This window comes from Corythoichthys intestinalis, chromosome 6 (assembly GCF_030265065.1).
Source record: "Corythoichthys intestinalis isolate RoL2023-P3 chromosome 6, ASM3026506v1, whole genome shotgun sequence".
NCBI lineage: Eukaryota > Metazoa > Chordata > Actinopteri > Syngnathiformes > Syngnathidae > Corythoichthys > Corythoichthys intestinalis.
In genome coordinates, this window is record NC_080400.1 from 54065652 (window position 1) to 54091740 (window position 26089).

Below are 26089 nucleotides of genomic sequence, written 5' to 3' on the forward strand. Positions count from 1 at the left end.
CTAGGACAACCTTCCACTCACTTTCCTGTTTGTTTGGTCAGGAATGGACACTGCTGCTGACATGTTAGGGTCCAACCCGGAATGGATGCTACATGACTCTTCTGGGTTCAGACTGCAGGCATATCCGATTGTCGGATTCCTCCTCCAATCAGATTTTTTTTGAGCTGACTGTTCACACATTTTTTGTAAGTGTCCAAATCAGATATGGGCCAGTTCAGAGGCCCACATTATTGACACACCTGACAGGTTCCTGTGGCAACAAAGGCGTCATTCAGAGTAGAGTAAGGTCACGGACAGTCAAAACCCATCTGAGCTGTTCAGACAGAGAATATTGGATTTTGGCCGCCGCTCCTACCTGATTTCGTCGCCTATTCGCTTTTCAGCAAGATTTGGTTTTGCCTTCACCAGTAGAAGGGGGTGCACCGTTCCTGGAGGTACTGCAATACCAGGTCGATGCATGGAGTGGACGGAGCAAGCCCCTATTCCATCTCCCAGGCCCAAAAATCAATTTAATATATGGTCTCCGGATAAGGGACGTATCAGTTATTAAACTGATAAGAACAGATTTTTTTTTTTTGGAACATGTTTTATTGATGCTTTGACAAAGAACTTCTCAAATCAAAACATTTTTTTCTAGAGGGTCTTTTTTTCAATCAATGTTAAATAAATAAGGAGACAGTTAAAATGTTCAAAACAATTTCTGTACAGAATACTATAAAATTTAAAAACTTTTCAGTCTCTTCATTGTCTCTTGTGCAGGCGCGCAGTGTTATCTAACAATATAGAACATCAACCCGCACTCCCAAACAGCATTTCTCTAGGGTGTAGACTTCTTGCCTCTACCATCGTGCCAGGCTGTTGCTGCCTCGACCTTCACCGTGGAGCTCCGACAACCCCGTCCAGTTGGGCCGAGGCGATTCTTCTTTGCAGCTGTGTCCTTGGCTTGCCGCCTGCAGCCGCCATAGTTGCTGCAGCCAATCGGAGCACAGCCGCGGGGGGGATCTGCCTGTTCCGCCTCACCAGCAAGTTTATGGAGGTCCAGATGGCGTCTTTGATGGCGGCCAGGGTGAGCCACTGATTTTCAAACTTCTCCTTCGGTACTCTTGAGTAGCTCACCCCGAAGAGCACAAGTTGTGCATTGAGGACCTCCCTAACCGGCAAGTCCGGGAATTGCAGGTTGTCGGTTGTCGCCCACAGGTCTACCGCAGCGCTGCACTCCCAGAGGAGGTGCCTCACCGACTCGGGCGCACCACAACCAGGTCGGGGGCAAGTTGAGTGCGCCGCCATTCCTCGAGAGTGCATGGCGGTCCTGACTGGGAGGATCTCGTGGGCCACCATCCATGATAGGTCTCGTAGTCTGTTTGGAAGTGCGGGGTGGTTCACGTGGCGCCAAACCGTTGTGGGCTCGCCTAGTGCAAGCCCGCGCACTGGACTCACCTGATCCTGCTCCTGCACAACAGAAATCAGAGATTTGTGATTTTTTAAAACATTAAAATCCTCTTTCTCTAGTTTAAAATGTTTAAAGAAATTTTTTATAAAAGCATAAGGTGGTGGCAGTGGGAACGCGACCGGCAATCTTTGGTCTGTGGCCAACAGTTTCAGGCTCCGCAAGTAGGAGCCCATCCAGAATCTGGTCATCGCTTGACTTTTCGGATTACTGGATGGGCCCAATGCATTTAGGAAGTGCAGAGACACATACAGGCTCCCCAGGAACAAGTGGAGGTCTGGCACTCCTTTTCCACCTTTTTCCTTTCTTTTCTTCATGGTGTCTCGCCTCACCCTCTCCCACTTGGACCCCCAGATAAAATGGAAGATGGACCGGTCGAGATCTAAAAGAGTATTTCTCCTTGGGGTAAAAACAGAGCTGATTAGTAAAAGCAGTGGTAAAATAACAGCTTTAAATATAAGAACTTTTCCTTCAATAGTCAATTGTCTCGTTCCCCAAAAACCCAGTCTCTTCCTCACTTTCCCTACCACGTCTACCCAATTTGCGTCCCCTCCCCCATCCCTGCCAAATTTAATCCCCAGTATTTTTTGATCAGTCTGTGTCACCGTCAATGGCAGTCCTGTCTTCTCTGTCGTTGTCCATGGTCCATAAAATTAGGCTCTGGTCTTATCTCTGTTCAGTTTTGACCCAGAGGCCCGTCCGTACCAGTCAGTCAAGTCCAACGCCCTGTTGACAGATAAAAGGTCCATACAGAAGATATTGACATCATCCATGTATAAAATGCATTTTGTTAAAAGTCCTCCACCCCCCGGGATTTTCACCCCCTTGATCAGATCGTCCTTTCTCAACATCTGCGCCAATGGTTCTATGCATAGAACATACAGAAGGGCAGATAACGGACACCCCTGACGTACACCGCAGTTAATGTTGACTGCTTTTGTCAACTTCCCATTAACCACAAATTTGCTGTTGATGTCCCGATAGAGCAATCCCACCCACTCTATAAACCTGTCAGGAAACCCACATTTTTGCAGTAACCTAAATAGGTACTAGTGCGAGACCCGATCAAAAGCCTTTTCAAAATCTAAATTTAATACTACAAGCCGCATATTTCTGTCTCTCGCATAACAGATGGTGTCACGGATCAGCATGAGGCGGTCCGTGATCTTCCTTCTCGCAATGGTGCAGGTTTGATCCGGGTTGATCAGTTTCCTAAAACCACAGACATACGTGCCGCTAAAAGTTTACTAAAAAGCTTACAGTCAAAATTTAAAAGTGTAATCGGTCGCCAGTTTTTAAGATCAGTGTTGTCCCCCTTTTTGTGCAATAAAGTCACTATCCCTAATCTAAAACTGTCTGGAAGCAAACTATTTTTGTCAAAATCGTTAAAAACTGTAATCAAATCCGGTGCTAAAATGTCCCTACACGTCAGATAAAAGGCAAGGGGCAGTCCGTCCTCTCCAGGGGCCTTGCCTTTCTTAAAATTTGCGATGCATTTGCTCACTTCGTTTACAGTAAAATCCCTTGTTAATAGCTATTGATCCCACACTTGGCTTTCCATAAAATCTAAAACCTGTGTCACAATCTCCTCTTGAATTTCTTTCGTGTCATAAAGCTTTTGATAAAAGGTTTTGACTGCTCTACTTATTTCACTATTTGTTGTGTTGTTCACTAAAATCAATCCCCTTTTGTGCCAAGTTAAAATACTGTTGCAGTCTTTTCTGCAGTCCCAACATGAGTCTCATTTCCTTTTTCTTTTTCTCTCTTCCTACTCTTTTAAAAAACATCTGTGTCCTACCCTTCACCATTTCCCACCACCGTGCACGCGAATCAAACAAGTCTTGGAGAGTCTGCCAGTCTCTGTACTGCTCCCTGTACTGATCAACGACTACCTCATCCTCGAGCAGGGAGCAGTTTAGTTTCCATAAACCTTTTCCCATCGTCACCTCAAAATGCTGTGAAAGTGTGCAGGAAAGAAGCAACTGATCTGAAAAAAAAAGACAGGAATTAAACTAACATCCACCGGTGACCAATCACGTGCAAATATATAGTCAATGCGAGAAGCTCTGGTATTATCGCTATTAAACCAAGTAAAACCATCGTCTCGCGGGTGCACGGTTTTAAAACAATCTTGTAAATTGAAAACCCGGCAAATGTCTTTAATTAAAACTGATGTTTTATCAATTTTAAAATCCTCCCCGGCTCCCTTTCTATCCCCTCCATTTAAAATACAATTAAAATCACCTCCTAAAATGAATGGTGCCCGACCCAACATGTGCGGTTGCAAATTTTCTAAAAGATCATACCTGTCATGTTTATCATTAAAACCGTAAATGTTTATGATATTAAAATCCTTTCCCATAAAAGTCAGTTGTGCTAAAATTGCTCGCCCGTCATTAACTATTGAACTATGTTTAAAATTAATGTGAGAATTATTAATTAAAATGGCAATTCCGTCGTTTTTGTTTTCGTTTGAGCCGCTCCATATTGAGGGATGCGGCCACATATCTTCCCATTGTTTGTAATTCTTTAAAAAGGGCAAGCCACATTCTTGAATTAAAAACACATCTGATTTAACAGTTTGCAGGAAGGATAAAACATTCTGGGCTTTAATCTTTGACTTTACACTTCTCACATTTAAAGTTGAGAAGGTAAGAGTCACAGGCATGATTGATAAACCTCACTCAAATTTGCAATAATTTAGACACAATTCACTTAAAAGGGGATTCAGAGTAAAAACCTAAAATCAAGTTGCAGCCAATTGTGCTTCTATTTCTTTTGATTGTGGCTCCTCTTTTGGCTCAACCGGAGGGGGATTGGTTTTGCTTTTGGCCTTTCTCGGCGTTGGCCTCTCCCGCATCCTTGCATTAAAAGTTTTCCGTTCTTTTGGCGTTGATTGTAAAACAATGTTTAAAAAGGACACTTCATTCGGTGAGTCTGATGGAAAAACCCGAGCTTCGTCACCTGAGCTGGTAGAGGACACAGGTCTTCCTTTCTTCTCTGTGACCAGTGGAGAATTGGGCGGTAGCTCAGATGCCAGCCTTTTACCATTTTGTGCACAAGGGATTTGTGTTTCCTCACTCTCAAACTGTATCAGATTCTCTTGTGACCTGGCAATTATTTCTTCCGAGCTTTCCATTGGTGGGACCGAAGGGGGCTCCTCCCCCTTCTCTTCCTCACCTGGTCCCTCTCCACCAATGACAGGTTTTGGCGGGAGATTTGAATTTCCCGCCATATTTTCAATTATTTCGTTTTCATTTGACGTTCCTTTTCCGGCCTTCAGTTTGTTGGCAAAAGATTTTGGGCAATTTCTGAAGAGATGGCTTGATTCTCCACAGAGATTACACTTTCTGCCACTGGTACAATCTTCAAAAGTATGACCAATTGCTCTACATTTTTTACAAATGATCTGTACGCAAGCTTCTGCAAGGTGCCCGTGCTCACCACACTTGTGGCAGAGCTTGGGTTGACCTTGGTAATGTATGTAACCACGGTTTTCCCCCAAAACTATCATTGATGGGAGCTGTTTCAAGCCCTGGAAGCCCTGGGGGTCTTGCCATTGTTGAATGGGGACCCTCCAGGTACAATTCCAGATGCCGTCCTCATCTCTCACCTTCATAGCCTGGCCTTTCACCGTGCAATATCTACCCAGCCAAAAACAAATGTCATCTGCACTCACCGTCTCATTGAACATTCGGACAACAACTGTTTTTGCAGAATTGTCAGTCAATTTCTCAACATTGAATGCAGATAACTGGGTTTTAACACTCTCGTAACGAGACCAAAATTCACGCAAGTTAACAGCCGTGTTAAAACTAACATCAAAGCCTTTGTTGAAAGGCAGAGACAAAATACAATTCAAGTCATCTGGCCTGAATGCCAGTATGTGCTGAATGAACTTCCTAGAGAAGTCAAGTCGAGACACAACTATACATTCAGAACCAGTTGCCTTGTATGTGAAGCGCACGCTGTGGTGCCTCCGCATGCCAGCATGGATAACTGACATGGTGGAGGCACCACACACCCAGAAATACACTCAAAAAAGACGTTCAGTACTTACAATTCAGTTTTCTGATGGCAGGTCCTGAAAAACACAAAACGCTATAAACAAATATGCTCCTCAAGGTGAGAATACTCAGTGCCACGACAGGCAAAGAAAATCCCCACAAACAGAGGCGATCGCAGTCTTAGCCAAAAGGCCGAGAAGCGATAAACACAAACTGGCACGAGGGACAGGCTCATTCCAGCCAATCCGGCCTAAAGTTATGGTCACACATGTCAAACGACAAAAGCAACACACATACACAAAAAATTGCAACACACATACACAAAAAATCTATCAAGACGGTACAGCTGCGGCCTGCAGTAGTCACAGGGGGCGCGGTTGGCGGATGACAAACGCTTGATCTGATCGGTCGTTGAAAGCAAGGGAAAAAAGCTCAAGCTGGTCAGAAGAGGAGACCCAAAACCATTCGTTCCTCCAGCATCTAATTTTAGAACTAGTATAGTCATCCTTTAAATTCATATGGTTAATTTTTGGCTAGGATTATAAAAGTCATAATGTTCCAAGGTCTAGTGAAGTTTAGTTGTGAAACCCCTTATGTTAAGTTTAGAGTGAATCGTGGGTAATCAATTTCTTAGCCCCTCACACCCCAAGCTGTACTATTGGGGACGCCGGCGTCCCCTTGATTTCTCTGGGCCACAATGGCTGTTGTACTCGTCATAAAGACGTCATTTCTGGCCAGTATATAGACGAATAGTCGCTCTTTCATTCAACACCGGATGGCAGCACTGTCACACCTTCCCGCGGCGAGTGAAAACATCCAGTCGAAGTTCGCGTCACTGGCCTCCACCTGACATCTGCAATGTTTCATATCAGGTCTGTGATAGAATAATCCATTTTTTCAGAATTGCATCGACAAAATGACATCACAAAGACAAGACAGGGGTAGAAGAAGGTGTGGAACACCAGCAGAAGAGCATCTAGTCTTCTCTGAACTACATTTTGGGCCAATGGCAGTGGAACATGAGGAATGTATCCAAGGTGTGGCTCTGAAGCAGTTTGAAATCCCGGAGCATTTAGCCCATCGCTAACACGACAAGACTCACTTGGCCGAACAACACACCCTTTCACTTTGTTTTTACCGTATTGAAAGGTCTGCTTAGCAGAACTTCAAAAATTGACTCAAACTCTTGCTGTTCCTCCCCACGGAAATCTTTAGTAAAAGGCGAAAGATTTATACAGTCTGAAAAGGAATAAGAGTGTACTGCTTTGCATTTGACGGAACCGGCTGGGAGATGATCGGCGATAGCATTTTAACACAGGCTCTCAAGCGCTACAAACCAGTGGGGGGCGTGCCGAGTCGCACCGAGCAGCCAATCGTTTCGTCCCCAAGGAGGAATTTCACTGCAAATGTAGACCGTAGAAATCTGGAGACTCTAAGGATTGACCGTTGGCTCGAGTCTACAGCAGGGGTGCCCAAGTCGGGTCTTGGAGAGCCCCTATCCAGCTTGTTTTCCATGTCTCCCTCCTTTACACACCTGAACCAAATGATCAGTTCATCAGCAAGCTCTGCAGGAGCCTGATTATTTTGATTCAGGTGTGTCGGACAGTCGTGCACCCAGACCGGATGCGGAACTGTAGCCGGAGAAGGAGGCGGGGGCGGCGAAAACCGGAAGCCGAGGGCAAACGGGGTGCCGGTCCAGGCTACCTGACTGCGATCAACTGATTGCGCTTGCAAGACACCAGATTGGTGAAAACGTTTCCTCTCTACGGCCCTTTATGGAATACTTTGCCCACCCTTGCTGTAGACTCTACGGGCTGACCATTGGCTCGAAAGTCCTCAGCGATCGGGCTCCAGCCAGTCGCAAGCTTCTCTAGATCCTACATTTTGGGCCAATGGCGGAGAACATGAGAGAGGCAAGGAGGGTGTTACTCTGAAGCTGAACACTGACAATTCCAGACCCACACCAGGGCCATGCAGTTTTTCATTGGCGCATTTCAAGTTTGATTTAACAGTAAATCAGGGGAGAGCGCGTACGCAGTCCCCCACTACCATAAATTTTGCAGGTGAGATTCCCACATTTGGGGAATTCATAAAGGTCATCGAAACCGGAATTGTGCAATGGTTAAGACTCGCCCTAGGAAAACCACCTGCTTGATCATGGTGTCTCCCCTGCCAGGTAAGTATGAGTTGCACGCCTCTGCAAAGCCGAGGTCTTGAGGCCATCTTCGTTCATGAGCTCGTTTGTTACACACCTATAAAATAGTAACAAACACACATAATGGACAAGGCAACTACAGTAAAACTGTTAACGCACAACTAGTCGTCAACTGACTTGAACTTTAAATTAGCTTTAAAGAATGTGCAAAACAATCCCAGCATGCATTGCTGCTCCTCCAAAAGCTCAGCTGAAACTGTTGCCCGTACTCTGTCAATGTGCATGCGCCACTGAAAGCTCCAGATGCTTTGAAATTGTAGTTATTTCTCAAAGCTAGGACAACCTTCCACTCACTTTCCTGTTTGTTTGGTCAGGAATAGACACTGCTGCTGACATGTTAGGGTCCAACCCGGAATGGATGCTACGTGACTCTTCTGGGTTCAGACTGCAGGCATATCCGATTCCAGTCGGATTCCTCCTCCAATCAGATTTTTTTGAGCTGACTGTTCACACATTCTTTGTAAGTGTCCAAATCAGACCTGGGCCAGTTCAGAGGCCCACATTATTGACACACCTGACAGGTTCCTGTGGCAACAAAGACGTCATTCAGAGTAGAGTAAGGTCACGGACAGTCAAAACCCATCTGAGCTGCTCAGACAGAGAATATTGGATTTCGGCCACTGCTCCTAACTGATTTCGTCACCGATTCGCTTTTCAGCAAGACTCGGTTTTGCTTTCACCAGTAGAAGGGGGCGCACCGTTCCTGGAGGTACTGCAATACCAGGTCGATGCATGGAGTGGACGGAGCAAGCCCCTATTCCATCTCCTAGGCCCAAAAATCAATTTAATATATGGTCCCCAGATAGGGGACGTATCAGATATTAAACTGATAAGAACAGATACTACACTTGATCTTAGCCAAAAGGCCGAGAAGCGATAACCACAAACTGGCACGAGGGACAGGCTCATTCCAGCCAATCCGGCCTAAAGTCATGGTCACACATGTCAAATGACAAAAGCAACACACATACACAAAAAATCTATCAAGACGGTCCAGCTGCGGCCTGCAGTAGTCACAGGGGGCGCGGTTGGCAGATGACAAACGCTTGATCTGATCGGTCGTTGAAAGCAAGGGAAAAAAGCTCAAGCTGGTCAGAAGAGGAGACCCAAAACCATTCGTTCCTCCAGCATCTAATTTTAGAACTAGTATAGTCATCCTTTAAACTCATATGGTTAATTTTTGGCTAGGATTATAAAAGTCATAATGTTCCAAGGTCTAGTGAAGTTTAGTTGTGAAACCCCTTAAGTTAAGTTTAGAGTGAATCCTGGGTAATCAATTTCTTAGCCCCTCACACCCCAAGCTGTACTATTGGGGACGCCGGCGTCCCCTTGATTTCTCTGGGCCACAATGGCTGTTGTACTCGTCATAAAGACGTCATTTCTGGCCAGTATATAGACGAATAGTCGCTCTTTCATTCAACACCGGATGGCAGCACTGTCACATCTTCCCGCGGCGACTGAAAACATCCAGTCGAAGTTCGCGTCACTGGCCTCCACCTGACATCTGCAATGTTTCATATCAGGTCTGTGCTAGAATAATCCATTTTTTCAGAATTGCGTCGACAAAATGACATCACAACGACAAGACAGGGGTAGAAGAAGGTGTGGAACACCAGCAGAAGAGCATCCAGCCTTCTCTGAACTACATTTTGGGCCAATGGCGGTGGAACATGAGGAATGTATCCAGGGTGTGGCTCTGAAGCAGTTTGAAATCCCGGAGCATTTAGCCCATCGCTAATACGACAAGACTCACTTGGCCGAACAACACACCCTTTCACTTTGTTTTTACCGTATAGAAAGGTCTGCTTAGCAGAACTTCAAAAATTGACTCAAACTCTTGCTGTTCCTCACCACGGAAATCTTTAGTAAAAGGCGAAAGATTTATACGGTCTGAAAAGGAACAAGAGTGTACTGCCTTGCATTTGACGGAACCGGCTGGGAGATGATCGGCGATAGCATTTTAACACAGGCTCTCAAGCGCTACAAACCAGTGGGGGGCGTGCCGAGTCGCACCGAGCAGCCAATCGTTTCGTCCCCAAGGAGGAATTTCACTGCAAATGTAGACCGTAGAAATCTGGAGACTCTAAGGATTGACCGTTGGCTCGAGTCTACAGCAGGGGTGCCCAAGTCGGGTCTTGGAGAGCCCCTATCCAGCTTGTTTTCCATGTCTCCCTCCTTTACACACCTGAACCAAATGATCAGTTCATCAGCAAGCTCTGCAGGAGCCTGATTATTTTGATTCAGGTGTGTCGGACAGTCGTGCACCCAGACCGGATGCGGAACTGTAGCCGGAGAAGGAGGCGGGGGCGGCGAAAACCGGAAGCCGAGGGCAAACGGGGTGCCGGTCCAGGCTACCTGACTGCGATCAACTGATTGCGCTTGCAAGACACCAGATTGGTGAAAACGTTTCCTCTCTACGGCCCTTTATGGAATACTTTGCCCACCCTTGCTGTAGACTCTACGGGCTGACCATTGGCTCGAATGTCCTCAGCGATCGGGCTCCAGCCAGTCGCAAGCTTCTCTAGATCCTACATTTTGGGCCAATGGCGGAGAACATGAGACAGGCAAGGAGGGTGTTACTCTGAATCTGAACACTGACAATTCCAGACCCACACCAGGGACATGCAGTTTTTCATTGGCGTATTTCAAGTTTGATTTAACAGTAAATCAGGGGAGAGCGCGTACGCAGTCCCCCACTACCATAAATTTTGCAGTTGAGATTCCCACATTTGGGGAATTCATAAAGGCCATCGAAACCGGAATTGTGCAATGGTTAAGACTCGCCTTAGGAAAACCACCTGCTTGATCATGGTGTCTCCCCTACCAGGTAAGTATGAGTTGCACGCCTCTGCAAAGCCGAGGTCTTGAGCGCGCAGGCCATCTTCGTTCATGAGCTCGTTTGTTACACACCTATAAAATAGTAACAAACACACATAATGGACAAGGCAACTACAGTAAAACTGTTAACGCACAACTAGTCGTCAACTGACTTGAACTTTAAATTAGCTTTAAAGAATGTGCAAAACAATCCCAGCATGCATTGCTGCTCCTCCAAAAGCTCAGCTGAAACGGTTGCCCGTACTCTGTCAATGTGCATGCGCCACTGAAAGCTCCAGATGCTTTGAAACTGTAGTTATTTCTCAAAGCTAGGACAACCTTCCACTCACTTTCCTGTTTGTTTGGTCAGGAATAGACACTGCTGCTGACATGTTAGGGTCCAACCCGGAGTGGATGCTACGTGACTCTTCTGGGTTCAGACTGCAGGCATATCCGATTCCAGTCGGATTCCTCCTCCAATCAGATTTTTTTGAGCTGACTGTTCACACATTCTTTGTAAGTGTCCAAATCAGACCTGGGCCAGTTCAGAGGCCCACATTATTGACACACCTGACAGGTTCCTGTGGCAACAAAGACGTCATTCAGAGTAGAGTAAGGTCACGGACAGTCAAAACCCATCTGAGCCGCTCCTAACTGATTTCGTCACCGATTCGCTTTTCAGCAAGACTCGGTTTTGCTTTCACCAGTAGAAGGGGGCGCACCGTTCCTGGAGATACTGCAATATCAGGTCGACGCATGGAGTGGACGGAGCAAGCCCCTATTCCATCTCTTAGGCCCAAAAATCAATTTAATATATGGTCCCCGGATAGGGGACGTATCAGATATTAAACTGATAAGAACAGATTTTTTCTTTTGAACATGTTTTATTGATGCTTTTGACAAAGAATTTCTTGATTCAAAACATTGTGTCTAGAGGGTCATTTTTTCAATCAATGATAAATAAGGTAGACACATATTAATGTTCAAAGCAATTTCTGTACAAATATAAAATACTATAAAATTTAAAAACTTTTAAAAGTGTCTTCATTGTCTGTTGTGCAGGCGCGCAGTGTTATCTAACAATGTAGAACATCCACCCGCACTCCCAAACATAATTTCTCCAGGTTCTAATCTTCTTGCCTCTACCATTGTGTCAGGCCGTTGCTGCCTCGACCTTCACCGTGGAGCTCCGACAACCCCGTCCAGTTGGGCCCAGGCGATTCTTCTTTGCGGCTGTGTCCTTGGCTTGCCGCCTGCAGCCGCCATATTTGCTGCAGCCAATCGGAGCACAGCCGCGGGGGGGATCTGCCTGTTCCGCCTCACCAGCAAGTTTCTGGAGGTCCAGATGGCGTCTTTTATGGCGGCCAGGGTGAGCCACTGATTTTCAAACTTCTCCTTCGGTACTCGTGAGCGGCTCACCCCGAAGAGCACAAGTTGTGCATTGAGGACCTCCCTAACCGGCAAGTCCGGGAATTGCAGGTTGTCGGTTGTCGCCCACAGGTCTGCCGCAGCGCTGCACTCCCAGAGGAGGTGCCTCACCGACTCAGGCGCGCCACAACCAGGTCGGGGGCAAGTTGAGTGCGCCGCCATTCCTCGGGAGTGCATGACGGTCCTGACTGGGAGGATCTCGTGGGCCACCATCCACGATAGGTCTCGTAGTCTGTTTGGAAGTGCGGGGTGGTTCACGTGGCGCCAAACCGTTGTGGGCTCGCCTATTGCAAGCCCGCGCACTGGACTCACCGGATCCCGCTCCTGCACAACAGAAATCAGGGCTTTGTGATTTTTTAAAACATTAAAATCCTCTTTCTCTAGTTTAAAATGTTTTAAGAAATTCTTTATAAAAGCATAAGGTGGTGGCAGTGGGAACGCGACCGGCAATCTTTGGTCTGTGGCCAACAATTTCAGGCTACGCAGGTAGGAGCCCATCCAGAATCTGGCCATCGCTTGACTTTTCGGATTACTGCATGGGCCCAATGCATTCAGAAAGTGCAGGGACACATACAGGCTCCCCAGGAACAAGTGGAGGTCTGGCACTCCTTTTCCACCTTTTTCTTTTCTTCTCTTCATGGTGTCTCGCCTCACCCTCTCCCACTTGGACCCCCAGATAAAACGGAAGATGGACCGGTCGAGATCTAAAAGAGTATTTCTCCTTGGGGTAAAAACAGAGCTGATTAGTAAAAGCAGTGGTAAAATAACAGCTTTAATAATAAGAACTTTTCCTTCAATAGTCAATTGTCTCGTTCCCCAAAAACCCAGTCTCTTCCTCACTTTCCCTACCACGTCTACCCAATTTGCATCCCCTCCCCCATCCCTGCCAAATTTAATCCCCAGTATTTTTTGATCAGTCTGTGACACCGTCAATGGCAGTCCTGTCTTCTCTGTCGTTGTCCATGGTCCATAAAATTGGGCTCTGGTCTTATCTCTGTTCAGTTTTGACCCAGAGGCCCGTCCGTACCAGTCAGTCAAGTCCAGCGCTCTGTTGACAGATAAAAGGTCCGTACACAAGATATTTACATCATCCATGTATAAAATGCATTTTGTTAAAAGTCCTCCGCCCCCCGGGATTTTCACCCCCTTGATCAGATCGTCCCTTCTCAACATCTGCGCCAATGGTTCTATGCATAGAACATAGAGAAGGGCAGATAACGGACACCCCTGACGTACACCGCAGTTGATGTTGACTGCTTTTGTCAAATTCCCATTAACCACAAATTTGCTGTTAATGTCCCGATAGAGCAATCCCACCCACTCTATAAACCTGCCAGGAAACCCACATTTTTGCAGTAACCTAAACAGGTACTGGTGCGAGACCCGATCAAAAGCCTTTTCAAAATCTAAATTTAATACTACAAGCCGCATATTTCTGTCTCTCGCATAACAGATGGTGTCACGGATCAGCATGAGGCTGTCCGTGATCTTCCTTCTCGCAATGGCGCAGGTTTGATCCGGGTTGATCAGTTCTCCTAAAACCACAGACATGCGTGCCGCTAAAAGTTTACTGAAAAGCTTACAGTCAAAATTTAAAAGCGTAATCGGTCGCCAGTTTTTAAGGTCAGTCTTGTCCCCTTTTTTGTGCAATAACGTCACTATCCCTACTCTAAAACTGTCCGGAAGCAAACTATGTTTGTCAAAGTCGTTAAAAACAGTAATCAAATCCGGTGCTAAAATGTCCCAAAATGTCAGATAGAAAGCAAGGGGGAGTCCGTCCTCTCCCGGGGCCTTGCCTTTTTTAAAATTCGAGATACATTTGCTCAATTCGTTTAAGTTAAAATCCATTGTTAAAAGCAAATGGTCCCTCACTTTGTGTTCCATAAAATCTAAAACCTGTGTTACAATTTCTTCTTGGATTTCCTTCTTGTCATAAAGCTTTTGATAAAAGGTTTCGACGGCTCTAATTATTTCACTGTTGGTTTCCATAAAAACTCCATTTTCATTTTGCAGTTTAAAAATCCTTCCACTTTTTTTTGTAATTTTTTTGAAGAAGTAACGGGTACATTTCTCCCCTTCGTCAATTTCTCTTTCCCTACTTCGAAGTATTACCCCCTTACTTTTAATTTCTGCCAAATTTTTCATTTCCATTTTAACCTGCTTTATTTCTTCATTAAAATCCATCCCCTTTTGTGTTAAGTTAAAATACCGTTGCAGTCTTTTCTGCAATCCCAACATACATCTCATTTCCTTTTTCTTTTTCGCTCTTCCTACTCTTTTAAAAAACATCTGTGTCCTTTCCTTCACCATTTCCCACCACCGTGCACGTGAATCAAACAAGTCTTGGAGAGTCTGCCAATCTTTGTACTGCTCCCTGTATTGATTGACTACGACCTCATCGTCAAGTAGGGAGCGGTTCAGTTTCCATAAACCTTTACCCATAGACACCTCAGAATGCAGTGAAAGTGTGCAGGATAGAAGCAGGTGATCTGAAAAAAAGACAGGAATTAGATTAACATCAATAGGTGACCAATCACGTACGAACATGTAGTCGATACGGGAAGCTCGGGTGCTATCACTACTAAACCAGGTAAAACCTTCCTCTCTTGGGTGCACGATTTTAAAACAATCTTGCAAATTAAAAACCCGGCAAATGTCTTGTAATACTACAGATGTTTTATCAATCTTAAAGTCCTCCCCGGCTCCCTTTCTATCCCCTCCATGTAAAATACAATTAAAATCCCCTCCTAACATGAATGGTACCCGACCCAACATAAAAGGTTGCAAATTTTCCAACAAATCATGCCTGTCATGTTTATCATTAAAACCGTAAATGTTTAAAATCTTAAAATCCTTTCCCATAAAAGTCAGTTGTGCTAAAATTGCTCGCCCATCATTAACTATTTCGCTGTGTTTAATACTAATGGAGGAATTATTTATTAAAATGGCAATTCCGTCATTTTTGTTTTCATTTGAGCCGCTCCATATCGAGGGATACGGCCACATATCTTCCCATTGTTTATAGTTTTTTAAAAAGGGCAAGCCACATTCTTGAATTAAAAACACATCTGATTTAATAGATTGCAGAAAGGATAAAACACTCTGGGCCCTAACTTTTGACTTTACACTTCTAACATTTAATGTTGAGAAGGTAAGAGTCACAGGCATGATTAATAAAATTCACTCAAATGTGCAATAATTCAAAAACAATTCACTTAAAAGGGGATTCAGAGTAAAAACCTAAAATCAAGTTGTAGCCAATTGTGCTTCTATTTCTTTTGATTGTGGCTCCTCTTTTAGCTCAACCGGAGGGGGATTGGTTTTGCTTTTAGATTTTCTCGGCGTTGGCCTCTCCCGCATCCTTGCATTAAAAGTTTTCCGTTCTTTTGGCGTTGACTGTAAAACAATGTTTAAAAAGGACACCTCATTCGGTGAGTCTGATGGAAAAACCCGAGCTTCATCACCTGAGCTGGTAGAGGACACAGGTCTTCCTTTCTTTTCTGTGACCAGTGGAGAGTTGGGCGATAGCTCAGATGCCAGCCTTTTACCATTTTGTGCACAAGGGATCTGTGTTTCCTCACTCTCAAGCTGTATCAGATTCTCTTGTAAACTGGCAATTATTTCCTCCGAGCTTTCGATTGGTGGGACCGAATGGGGCTCCTCCCCCTTCTCTTCCTCACCTGGTCCCTCTCCACCAATGGCAGGTTTTGGCGGGAGATTTGAATTCTCCGCCACATTTTCAATTATCTCATTTTCATTTGACGTTCCTTTTCCGGCCTTCAATTTGTTGGCAAAAGATTTTGGGCAATTTCTGAAGAGATGGCTTGATTCTCCACAGAGATTACACTTTCTGCCATTGGTACATTCTTCAAAAGTATGACCAATTGCTCTACATTTTTTACAAATGATCTGTACACAAGCTTCTGCAAGGTGCCCGTGCTCACCACACTTGTGGCAGAGCTTGGGTTGACCTTGGTAATGTATGTAACCACGGTTTTCCCCCAAAACTATCATTGATGGGAGCTGTTTCAGGCCCTGGAAGCCCTGGGGGTCTTGCCATTGTTGAATGGGGACCCTCCAGGTGCAATTCCAGATGCCGTCCTCATCTCTCACCTTCATAGCCTGGCCTTTCACCGTGCAATATCTACCCAGCCAAAAACAAATGTCATCTGCACTCACCGTCTCATTGAACATTCGAACAATAACTGTTTTTGCAGAATTGTCAGTCAATTTCTCAACATTGAATGCAGATAACTGGGTTTTAACACTCTCGTAACGAGACCAAAATTCACGCAAGTTAACAGCCGTGTTAAAACTAACATCAAAGCCTTTGTTGAAAGGCAGAGACAAAATACAATTCAAGTCAACTGGCCTGAATGCCAGTATGTGCTGAATGAACTTCCTAGAGAAGTCAAGTCGAGACACAACTATACATTCAGAACCAGTTGCCCTGTATGTGAAGCGCACGCTGTGGTGCCTCCGCATGCCAGCATGGATAACTGACATGGTGGAGGCACCACACACCCAGAAATACACTCAAAAAAGACGTTCAGTACTTACAATTCAGTTTTCTGATGGCAGGTCCTGAAAAACACAAAACGCTATAAACAAATATGCTCCTCAAGGTGAGAACACTCAGTGCCACGACAGGCAAAGAAAATCCCCACAAACAGAGGCGATCGCAGTCTTAGCCAAAAGGCCGAGAAGCGTTAACCACAAACTGGCACCAGGGACAGGCTCATTCCAGCCAATCCGGCCTAAAGTCATGGTCACACATGTCAAATGACAAAAGCAACACACATACACAAAAAATCTATCAAGACGGTCAAGCTGCGGCCTGCAGTAGTCACAGGGGGCGCGGTTGGCGGATGACAAACGCTTGATCTGATCGGTCGTTGAAAGCAAGGGAAAAAAGCTCAAGCTGGTCAGAAGAGGAGACCCAAAACCATTCGTTCCTCCAGCATCTAATTGTAGAACTAGTATAGTCATCCTTTAAATTCATATGGTTAATTTTTGGCTAGGATTATAAAAGTCATAATGTTCCAAGGTCGAGTGAAGTTTAGTTGTGAAACCCCTTAAGTTAAGTTTAGAGTGAATCGTGGGTAATCAATTTCTTAGCCCCTCACACCCCAAGCTGTACTATTGGGGACGCCGGCGTCCCCTTGATTTCTCTGGGCCACAATGGCTGTTGTACTCGTCATAAAGACGTCATTTCTGGCCAGTATATAGACGAATAGTCGCTCTTTCATTCAACACCGGATGGCAGCACTGTCACATCTTCCCGCGGCGACTGAAAACATCCAGTCGAAGTTCGCGTCACTGGCCTCCACCTGACATCTGCAATGTTTCATATCAGGTCTGTGCTAGAATAATCCATTTTTTCAGAATTGCGTCGACAAAATGACATCACAACGACAAGACAGGGGTAGAAGAAGGTGTGGAACACCAGCAGAAGAGCATCCAGCCTTCTCTGAACTACATTTTGGGCCAATGGCGGTGGAACATGAGGAATGTATCCAGGGTGTGGCTCTGAAGCAGTTTGAAATCCCGGAGCATTTAGCCCATTGCTAACACGACAAGACTCACTTGGCCGAACAACACACCCTTTCACTTTGTTTTTACTGTATAGAAAGGTCTGCTTAGCAGAACTTCAAAAATTGACTCAAACTCTTGCTTTTCCTCCCCACGGAAATCTTTAGTAAAAGGCGAAAGATTTATACGGTCTGAAAAGGAACAAGAGTGTACTGCCTTGCATTTGACGGAACCGGCTGGGAGATGATCGGCGATAGCATTTTAACACAGGCTCTCAAGCGCTACAAACCAGTGGGGGGGCGTGCCGAGTCGCACCGAGCAGCCAATCGTTTCGTCCCCAAGGAGGAATTTCACTGCAAATGTAGACCGTAGAAATCTGGAGACTCTAAGGATTGACCGTTGGCTCGAGTCTACAGCAGGGGTGCCCAAGTCGGGTCTTGGAGAGCCCCTATCCAGCTTGTTTTCCATGTCTCCCTCCTTTACACACCTGAACCAAATGATCAGTTCATCAGCAAGCTCTGCAGGAGCCTGATTATTTTGATTCAGGTGTGTCGGACAGTCGTGCACCCAGACCGGATGCGGAACTGTAGCCGGAGAAGGAGGCGGGGGCGGCGAAAACCGGAAGCCGAGGGCAAACGGGGTGCCGGTCCAGGCTACCTGACTGCGATCAACTGATTGCGCTTGCAAGACACCAGATTGGTGAAAACGTTTCCTCTCTACGGCCCTTTATGGAATACTTTGCCCACCCTTGCTGTAGACTCTACGGGCTGACCATTGGCTCGAAAGTCCTCAGCGATCGGGCTCCAGCCAGTCGCAAGCTTCTCTAGATCCTACATTTTGGGCCAATGGCGGAGAACATGAGAGAGGCAAGGAGGGTGTTACTCTGAATCTGAACACTGACAATTCCAGACCCACACCAGGGCCATGCAGCTTTTCATTGGCGCATTTCAAGTTTGATTTAACAAGAAATCAGGGGAGAGCGCGTACGCAGTCCCCCACTACCATAAATTTTGCAGTTGAGATTCCCACATTTGGGGAATTCATAAAGGTCACCGAAACCGGAATTGTGCAATGGTTAAGACTCGCCTTAGGAAAACCACCTGCTTGATCATGGTGTCTCCCCTGCCAGGTAAGTATGAATTGCACGCCTCTGCAAAGCCGAGGTCTTGAGCGCGCAGGCCATCTTCGTTCATGAGCTCGTTTGTTACACACCTATAAAATAGTAACAAACACACATAATGGACAAGGCAACTACAGTAAAACTGTTAACGCACAACTAGTCGTCAACTGACTTGAACTTTAAATTAGCTTTAAAGAATGTGCAAAACAATCCCAGCATGCATTGCTGCTCCTCCAAAAGCTCAGCTGAAACGGTTGCCCGTACTCTGTCAATGTGCATGCGCCACTGAAAGCTCCAGATGCTATGAAACTGTAGTTATTTCTCAAAGCTAGGACAACCTTCCACTCACTTTCCTGTTTGTTTGGTCAGGAATAGACACTGCTGCTGACATGTTAGGGTCCAACCCGGAATGGATGCTACGTGACTCTTCTGGGTTCAGACTGCAGGCATATCCGATTCCAGTCGGATTCCTCCTCCAATCAGATTTTTTTGAGCTGACTGTTCACACATTCTTTGTAAGTGTCCAAATCAGACCTGGGCCAGTTCAGAGGCCCACATTATTGACACACCTGACAGGTTCCTGTGGCAACAAAGACGTCATTCAGAGTAGAGTAAGGTCACGGACAGTCAAAACCCATCTGAGCCGCTCCTAACTGATTTCGTCACCGATTCGCTTTTCAGCAAGACTCGGTTTTGCTTTCACCAGTAGAAGGGGGCGCACCGTTTCTGGAGGTACTGCAATACCAGGTCGATGCATGGAGTAGACGGAGCAAGCCCCTATTCCATCTCCTAGGCCCAAAAATCAATTTAATATATGGTCCCCGGATAGGGGACGTATCAGATATTAAACTGATAAGAACAGATACTACACTTGATCTTAGCCAAAAGGCCGAGAAGCGATAACCACAAACTGGCACGAGGGACAGGCTCATTCCAGCCAATCCGGCCTAAAGTCATGGTCACACATGTCAAATGACAAAAGCAACACACATACACAAAAAATCTATCAAGACGGTCCAGCTGCGGCCTGCAGTAGTCACAGGGGGCGCGGTTGGCGGATGACAAACGCTTGATCTGATCGGTCGTTGAAAGCAAGGGAAAAAAGCTCAAGCTGGTCAGAAGAGGAGACCCAAAACCATTCGTTCCTCCAGCATCTAATTTTAGAACTAGTATAGTCATCCTTTAAATTCATTAGGTTAATTTTCGGCTAGGATTATAAAAGTCATAATGTTCCAAGGTCTAGTGAAGTTTAGTTGTGAAACCCCTTAAGTTAAGTTTAGCGTGAATCCTGGGTAATCAATTTCTTAGCCCCTCACACCCCAAGCTGTACTATTGGGGACGCCGGCGTCCCCTTGATTTCTCTGGGCCACAATGGCTGTTGTACTCGTCATAAAGACGTCATTTCTGGCCAGTATATAGACGAATAGTCGCTCTTTCATTCAACACCGGATGGCAGCACTGTCACATCTTCCCGCGGCGACTGAAAACATCCAGTCGAAGTTCGCGTCACTGGCCTCCACCTGACATCTGCAATGTTTCATATCAGGTCTGTGCTAGAATAATCCATTTTTTCAGAATTGCGTCGACAAAATGACATCACAACGACAAGACAGGGGTAGAAGAAGGTGTGGAACACCAGCAGAAGAGCATCCAGCCTTCTCTGAACTACATTTTGGGCCAATGGCGGTGGAACATGAGGAATGTATCCAGGGTGTGGCTCTGAAGCAGTTTGAAATCCCAGAGCATTTAGCCCATCGCTAACACGACAAGACTCACTTGGCCGAACAACACACCCTTTCACTTTGTTTTTACCGTATAGAAAGGTCTGCTTAGCAGAACTTCAAAAATTGACTCAAACTCTTGCTTTTCCTCCCCACGGAAATCTTTGGTAAAAGGCGAAAGATTTATAGGGTCTGAAAAGGAACAAGAGTGTACTGCCTTGCATTTGACGGAACCGGCTGTGAGATGATCGGCGATAGCATTTTAACACAGGCTCTCAAGCGCTACAAACCAGTGGGGGGCGTGCCGAGTCGCACCGAGCAGCCAATCGTTTCGTCCCCAAGGAGGAATTTCACTGCAAATGTAGACCGTAGAAATCTGGAGACTCTAAGGATTGACCGTTGGCTCGAGTCTACAGCAGGGGTGCCCAAGTCGGGTCTTGGAGAGCCCCTATCCAGCTTGTTTTCCATGTCTCCCTCCTTTACACACCTGAACCAAATGATCAGTTCATCAGCAAGCTCTGCAGAAGCCTGATTATTTTGATTCAGGTGTGTCGGACAGTCGTGCACCCAGACCGGATGCGGAACTGTAGCCGGAGAAGGAGGCGGGGGCGGCGAAAACCGGAAGCCGAGGGCAAACGGGGTGCCGGTCCAGGCTACCTGACTGCGATCAACTGATTGCGCTTGCAAGACACCAGATTGGTGAAAACGTTTCCTCTCTACGGCCCTTTATGGAATACTTTGCCCACCTTTGCTGTAGACTCTACGGGCTGACCATTGGCTCGAAAGTCCTCAGCGATCGGGCTCCAGCCAGTCGCAAGCTTCTCTAGATCCTACATTTTGGGCCAATGGCGGAGAACATGAGAGAGGCAAGGAGGGTGTTACTCTGAATCTGAACACTGACAATTCCAGACCCACACCAGGGCCATGCAGTTTTTCATTGGCGCATTTCAAGTTTGATTTAACAAGAAATCAGGGGAGAGCGCGTACGCAGTCCCCCACTACCATAAATTTTGCAGTTGAGATTCCCACATTTGGGGAATTCATAAAGGTCATCGAAACCGGAATTGTGCAATGGTTAAGACTCGCCTTAGGAAAACCACCTGCTTGATCATGGTGTCTCCCCTGCCAGGTAAGTATGAATTGCACGCCTCTGCAAAGCCGAGGTCTTGAGCGCGCAGGCCATCTTCGTTCATGAGCTCGTTTGTTACACACCTATAAAATAGTAACAAACACACATAATGGACAAGGCAACTACAGTAAAACTGTTAACGCACAACTAGTCGTCAACTGACTTGAACTTTAAATTAGCTTTAAAGAATGTGCAAAACAATCCCAGCATGCATTGCTGCTCCTCCAAAAGCTCAGCTGAAACGGTTGCCCGTACTCTGTCAATGTGCATGCGCCACTGAAAGCTCCAGATGCTTTGAAATTGTAGTTATTTCTCAAAGCTAGGACAACCTTCCACTCACTTTCCTGTTTGTTTGGTCAGGAATAGACACTGCTGCTGACATGTTAGGGTCCAACCCGGAATGGATGCTACGTGACTCTTCTGGGTTCAGACTGCAGGCATATCCGATTCCAGTCGGATTCCTCCTCCAATCAGATTTTTTTGAGCTGACTGTTCACACATTCTTTGTAAGTGTCCAAATCAGACCTGGGCCAGTTCAGAGGCCCACATTATTGACACACCTGACAGGTTCCTGTGGCAACAAAGACGTCATTCAGAGCAGAGTAAGGTCACGGACAGTCAAAACCCATCTGAGCTGCTCAGACAGAGAATATTGGATTTCGGCCGCCGCTCCTAACTGATTTCGTCACCGATTCGCTTTTCAGCAAGACTCGGTTTTGCTTTCACCAGTAGAAGGGGGCGCACCGTTCCTGGAGGTACTGCAATACCAGGTCGATGCATGGAGTGGACGGAGCAAGCCCCTATTCCATCTCCTAGGCCCAAAAATCAATTTAATATATGGTCCCCGGATAGGGGACGTATCAGATATTAAACTGATAAGAACAGATACTACACTTGATCTTAGCCAAAAGGCCGAGAAGCGATAACCACAAACTGGCACCAGGGACAGGCTCATTCCAGCCAATCCGGCCTAAAGTCATGGTCACACATGTCAAATGACAAAAGCAACACACATACACAAAAAATCTATCAAGACGGTCCAGCTGCGGCCTGCAGTAGTCACAGGGGGCGCGGTTGGCGGATGACAAACGCTTGATCTGATCGGTCGTTGAAAGCAAGGGAAACAAGCTCAAGCTGGTCAGAAGAGAAGACCCAAAACCATTCGTTCCTCCAGCATCTAATTTTAGAACTAGTATAGTCATCCTTTAAATTCATATGGTTAATTTTTGGCTAGGATTATAAAAGTCATAATGTTCCAAGGTCTAGTGAAGTTTAGTTGTGAAACCCCTTAAGTTAAGTTTAGAGTGAATCGTGGGTAATCAATTTCTTAGCCCCTCACACCCCAAGCTGTACTATTGGGGACGCCGGCGTCCCCTTGATTTCTCTGGGCCACAATGGCTGTTGTACTCGTCATAAAGACGTCATTTCTGGCCAGTATATAGACGAATAGTCGCTCTTTCATTCAACACCGGATGGCAGCACTGTCACATCTTCCCGCGGCGACTGAAAACATCCAGTCGAAGTTCGCGTCACTGGCCTCCACCTGACATCTGCAATGTTTCATATCAGGTCTGTGCTAGAATAATCCATTTTTTCAGAATTGCGTCGACAAAATGACATCACAACGACAAGACAGGGGTAGAAGAAGGTGTGGAACACCAGCAGAAGAGCATCCAGCCTTCTCTGAACTACATTTTGGGCCAATGGCGGTGGAACATGAGGAATGTATCCAGGGTGTGGCTCTGAAGCAGTTTGAAATCCCGGAGCATTTAGCCCATCGCTAACACGACAAGACTCACTTGGCCGAACAACACACCCTTTCACTTTGTTTTTACCGTATAGAAAGGTCTGCTTAGCAGAACTTCAAAAATTGACTTAAACTCTTGCTGTTCCTCCCCACGGAAATCTTTAGTAAAAGGCGAAAGATTTATACGGTCTGAAAAGGAACAAGAGTGTACTTCCTTGCATTTGACGGAACCGGCTGGGAGATGATCGGCGATAGCATTTTAACACAGGCTCTCAAGCGCTACAAACCAGTGGGGGGCGTGCCGAGTCGCACCGAGCAGCCAATCGTTTCGTCCCCAAGGAGGAATTTCACTGCAAATGTAGACCGTAGAAATCTGGAGACTCTAAGGATTGACCGTTGGCTCGAGTCTACAGCAGGGGTGCCCAAGTCGGGTCTTGGAGAGCCCCTATCCAGCTTGTTTTCCATGTCTCCCTCCTTTACACACCTGAACCAAATGATCAGTTCATCAGCAAGCTCTGCAGGAGCCTGATTATTTTGATTCAGGTGTGTCGGACAGTCGTGCACCCAGACCGGATGCGGAACTGTAGCCGGAGAAGGAGGCGGGGGCGGCGAAAACCGGAAGCCGAGGGCAAACGGGGTGCCGGTCCAGGCTACCTGACTGCGATCAACTGATTGCGCTTGCAAGACACCAGATTGGTGAAAACGTTTCCTCTCTACGGCCCTTTATGGAATACTTTGCCCACCCTTGCTGTAGACTCTACGGGCTGACCATTGGCTCGAATGTCCTCAGCGATCGGGCTCCAGCCAGTCGCAGGCTTCTCTAGATCCTACATTTTGGGCCAATGGCGGAGAACATGAGAGAGGCAAGGAGGGTGTTACTCTGAAGCTCAACACTGACAATTCCAGACCCACACCAGGGCCATGCAGTTTTTCATTGGCGCATTTCAAGTTTGATTTAACAGTAAATCAGGGGAGAGCGCGTACGCAGTCCCCCACTACCATAAATTTTGCAGTTGAGATTCCCACATTTGGGGAATTCATAAAGGTCATCGAAACTGGAGTTGTGCAATGGTTAAGACTCGCCTTAGGAAAACCACCTGCTTGATCATGGTGTCTCCCCTGCCAGGTAAGTATGAGTTGCACGCCTCTGCAAAGCCGAGGTCTTGAGCGCGCAGGCCATCTTCGTTCATGAGCTCGTTTGTTACACACCTATAAAATAGTAACAAACACTCATAATGGACAAGGCAACTACAGTAAAACTGTTAACGCACAACTAGTCGTCAACTGACTTGAACTTTAAATTAGCTTTAAAGAATGTGCAAAACAATCCCAGCATGCATTGCTGCTCCTCCAAAAGCTCAGCTGAAACGGTTGCCCGTACTCTGTCAATGTGCATGCGCCACTGAAAGCTACAGATGCTTTGAAATTGTAGTTATTTCTCAAAGCTAGGACAACCTTCCACTCACTTTCCTGTTTGTTTGGTCAGGAATAGACACTGCTGCTGACATGTTAGGGTCCAACCCGGAATGGATGCTACGTGACTCTTCTGGGTTCAGACTGCAGGCATATCCGATTCCAGTCGGATTCCTCCTCCAATCAGATTTTTTTGAGCTGACTGTTCACACATTCTTTGTAAGGGTCCAAATCAGACCTGGGCCAGTTCAGAGGCCCACATTATTGACACACCTGACAGGTTCCTGTGGCAACAAAGACGTCATTCAGAGTAGAGTAAGGTCACGGACAGTCAAAACCCATCTGAGCTGCTCAGACAGAGAATATTGGATTTCGGCCGCCGCTCCTAACTGATTTCGTCACCGATTCGCTTTTCAGCAAGACTCGGTTTTGCTTTCACCAGTAGAAGGGGGCGCACCGTTCCTGGAGGTACTGCAATACCAGGTCGATGCATGGAGTGGACGGAGCAAGCCCCTATTCCATCTCCTAGGCCCAAAAATCAATTTAATATATGGTCCCCGGATAGGGGACGTATCAGATATTAAACTGATAAGAACAGATACTACACTTGATCTTAGCCAAAAGGCCGAGAAGCGATAACCACAAACTGGCACGAGGGACAGGCTCATTCCAGCCAATCCGGCCTAAAGTCATGGTCACACATGTCAAATGACAAAAGCAACACGCATACACAAAAAATCTATCAAGACGGTCCAGCTGCGGCCTGCAGTAGTCACAGGGGGCGCGGTTGGCGGATGACAAACGCTTGATCTGATCGGTCGTTGAAAGCAAGGGAAACAAGCTCAAGCTGGTCAGAAGAGGAGACCCAAAACCATTCGTTCCTCCAGCATCTAATTTTAGAACTAGTATAGTCATCCTTTAAATTCATATGGTTAATTTTTGGCTAGGATTATAAAAGTCATAATGTTCCAAGGTCTAGTGAAGTTTAGTTGTGAAACCCCTTAAGTTAAGTTTAGAGTGAATCGTGGGTAATCAATTTCTTAGCCCCTCACACCCCAAGCTGTACTATTGGGGACGCCGGCGTCCCCTTGATTTCTCTGGGCCACAATGGCTGTTGTACTCGTCATAAAGACGTCATTTCTGGCCAGTATATAGACGAATAGTCGCTCTTTCATTCAACACCGGATGGCAGCACTGTCACATCTTCCCGCGGCGACTGAAAACATCCAGTCGAAGTTCGCGTCACTGGCCTCCACCTGACATCTGCAATGTTTCATATCAGGTCTGTGCTAGAATAATCCATTTTTTCAGAATTGCGTCGACAAAATGACATCACAACGACAAGACAGGGGTAGAAGAAGGTGTGGAACACCAGCAGAAGAGCATCCAGCCTTCTCTGAACTACATTTTGGGCCAATGGCGGTGGAACATGAGGAATGTATCCAGGGTGTGGCTCTGAAGCAGTTTGAAATCCCGGAGCATTTAGCCCATCGCTAACACGACAAGACTCACT

The 26089-nt window shown here is 46.2% G+C and overlaps 16 non-coding genes across 16 annotated transcripts; all 16 read right to left on the reverse strand.

Annotated features, from left to right (window-relative positions):
* Positions 1–412: 412 nt before the first annotated feature.
* On the reverse strand, positions 413–611 carry LOC130918181 (U2 spliceosomal RNA). The gene has a single exon (XR_009063634.1). It is a non-coding gene; the product is annotated as a U2 spliceosomal RNA (small nuclear RNA).
* Positions 612–6601: 5990 nt separating this feature from the next.
* On the reverse strand, positions 6602–6713 carry LOC130918242 (U5 spliceosomal RNA). The gene has a single exon (XR_009063690.1). It is a non-coding gene; the product is annotated as a U5 spliceosomal RNA (small nuclear RNA).
* Positions 6714–7471: 758 nt separating this feature from the next.
* On the reverse strand, positions 7472–7638 carry LOC130918278 (U1 spliceosomal RNA). The gene has a single exon (XR_009063723.1). It is a non-coding gene; the product is annotated as a U1 spliceosomal RNA (small nuclear RNA).
* A 718-nt stretch (positions 7639–8356) lies between these two features.
* On the reverse strand, positions 8357–8547 carry LOC130918126 (U2 spliceosomal RNA). Its single transcript, XR_009063580.1, has one exon. It is a non-coding gene; the product is annotated as a U2 spliceosomal RNA (small nuclear RNA).
* A 920-nt stretch (positions 8548–9467) lies between these two features.
* Positions 9468–9579, reverse strand: LOC130918238 (U5 spliceosomal RNA). Its single transcript, XR_009063686.1, has one exon. It is a non-coding gene; the product is annotated as a U5 spliceosomal RNA (small nuclear RNA).
* Positions 9580–10337: 758 nt separating this feature from the next.
* On the reverse strand, positions 10338–10504 carry LOC130918279 (U1 spliceosomal RNA). Its single transcript, XR_009063724.1, has one exon. It is a non-coding gene; the product is annotated as a U1 spliceosomal RNA (small nuclear RNA).
* A 693-nt stretch (positions 10505–11197) lies between these two features.
* LOC130918183 (U2 spliceosomal RNA) lies at positions 11198–11383 on the reverse strand. Its single transcript, XR_009063635.1, has one exon. It is a non-coding gene; the product is annotated as a U2 spliceosomal RNA (small nuclear RNA).
* Positions 11384–17545: 6162 nt separating this feature from the next.
* LOC130918241 (U5 spliceosomal RNA) lies at positions 17546–17657 on the reverse strand. The gene has a single exon (XR_009063689.1). It is a non-coding gene; the product is annotated as a U5 spliceosomal RNA (small nuclear RNA).
* A 759-nt stretch (positions 17658–18416) lies between these two features.
* Positions 18417–18583, reverse strand: LOC130918272 (U1 spliceosomal RNA). The gene has a single exon (XR_009063717.1). It is a non-coding gene; the product is annotated as a U1 spliceosomal RNA (small nuclear RNA).
* A 693-nt stretch (positions 18584–19276) lies between these two features.
* On the reverse strand, positions 19277–19467 carry LOC130918166 (U2 spliceosomal RNA). The gene has a single exon (XR_009063619.1). It is a non-coding gene; the product is annotated as a U2 spliceosomal RNA (small nuclear RNA).
* A 920-nt stretch (positions 19468–20387) lies between these two features.
* On the reverse strand, positions 20388–20499 carry LOC130918243 (U5 spliceosomal RNA). The gene has a single exon (XR_009063691.1). It is a non-coding gene; the product is annotated as a U5 spliceosomal RNA (small nuclear RNA).
* Positions 20500–21257: 758 nt separating this feature from the next.
* On the reverse strand, positions 21258–21424 carry LOC130918269 (U1 spliceosomal RNA). The gene has a single exon (XR_009063714.1). It is a non-coding gene; the product is annotated as a U1 spliceosomal RNA (small nuclear RNA).
* Positions 21425–22149: 725 nt separating this feature from the next.
* Positions 22150–22340, reverse strand: LOC130918127 (U2 spliceosomal RNA). Its single transcript, XR_009063581.1, has one exon. It is a non-coding gene; the product is annotated as a U2 spliceosomal RNA (small nuclear RNA).
* A 920-nt stretch (positions 22341–23260) lies between these two features.
* LOC130918188 (U5 spliceosomal RNA) lies at positions 23261–23372 on the reverse strand. Its single transcript, XR_009063639.1, has one exon. It is a non-coding gene; the product is annotated as a U5 spliceosomal RNA (small nuclear RNA).
* Positions 23373–24130: 758 nt separating this feature from the next.
* LOC130918283 (U1 spliceosomal RNA) lies at positions 24131–24297 on the reverse strand. Its single transcript, XR_009063728.1, has one exon. It is a non-coding gene; the product is annotated as a U1 spliceosomal RNA (small nuclear RNA).
* A 725-nt stretch (positions 24298–25022) lies between these two features.
* On the reverse strand, positions 25023–25213 carry LOC130918128 (U2 spliceosomal RNA). Its single transcript, XR_009063582.1, has one exon. It is a non-coding gene; the product is annotated as a U2 spliceosomal RNA (small nuclear RNA).
* Between the last annotated feature and the right edge of the window lie 876 nt (positions 25214–26089).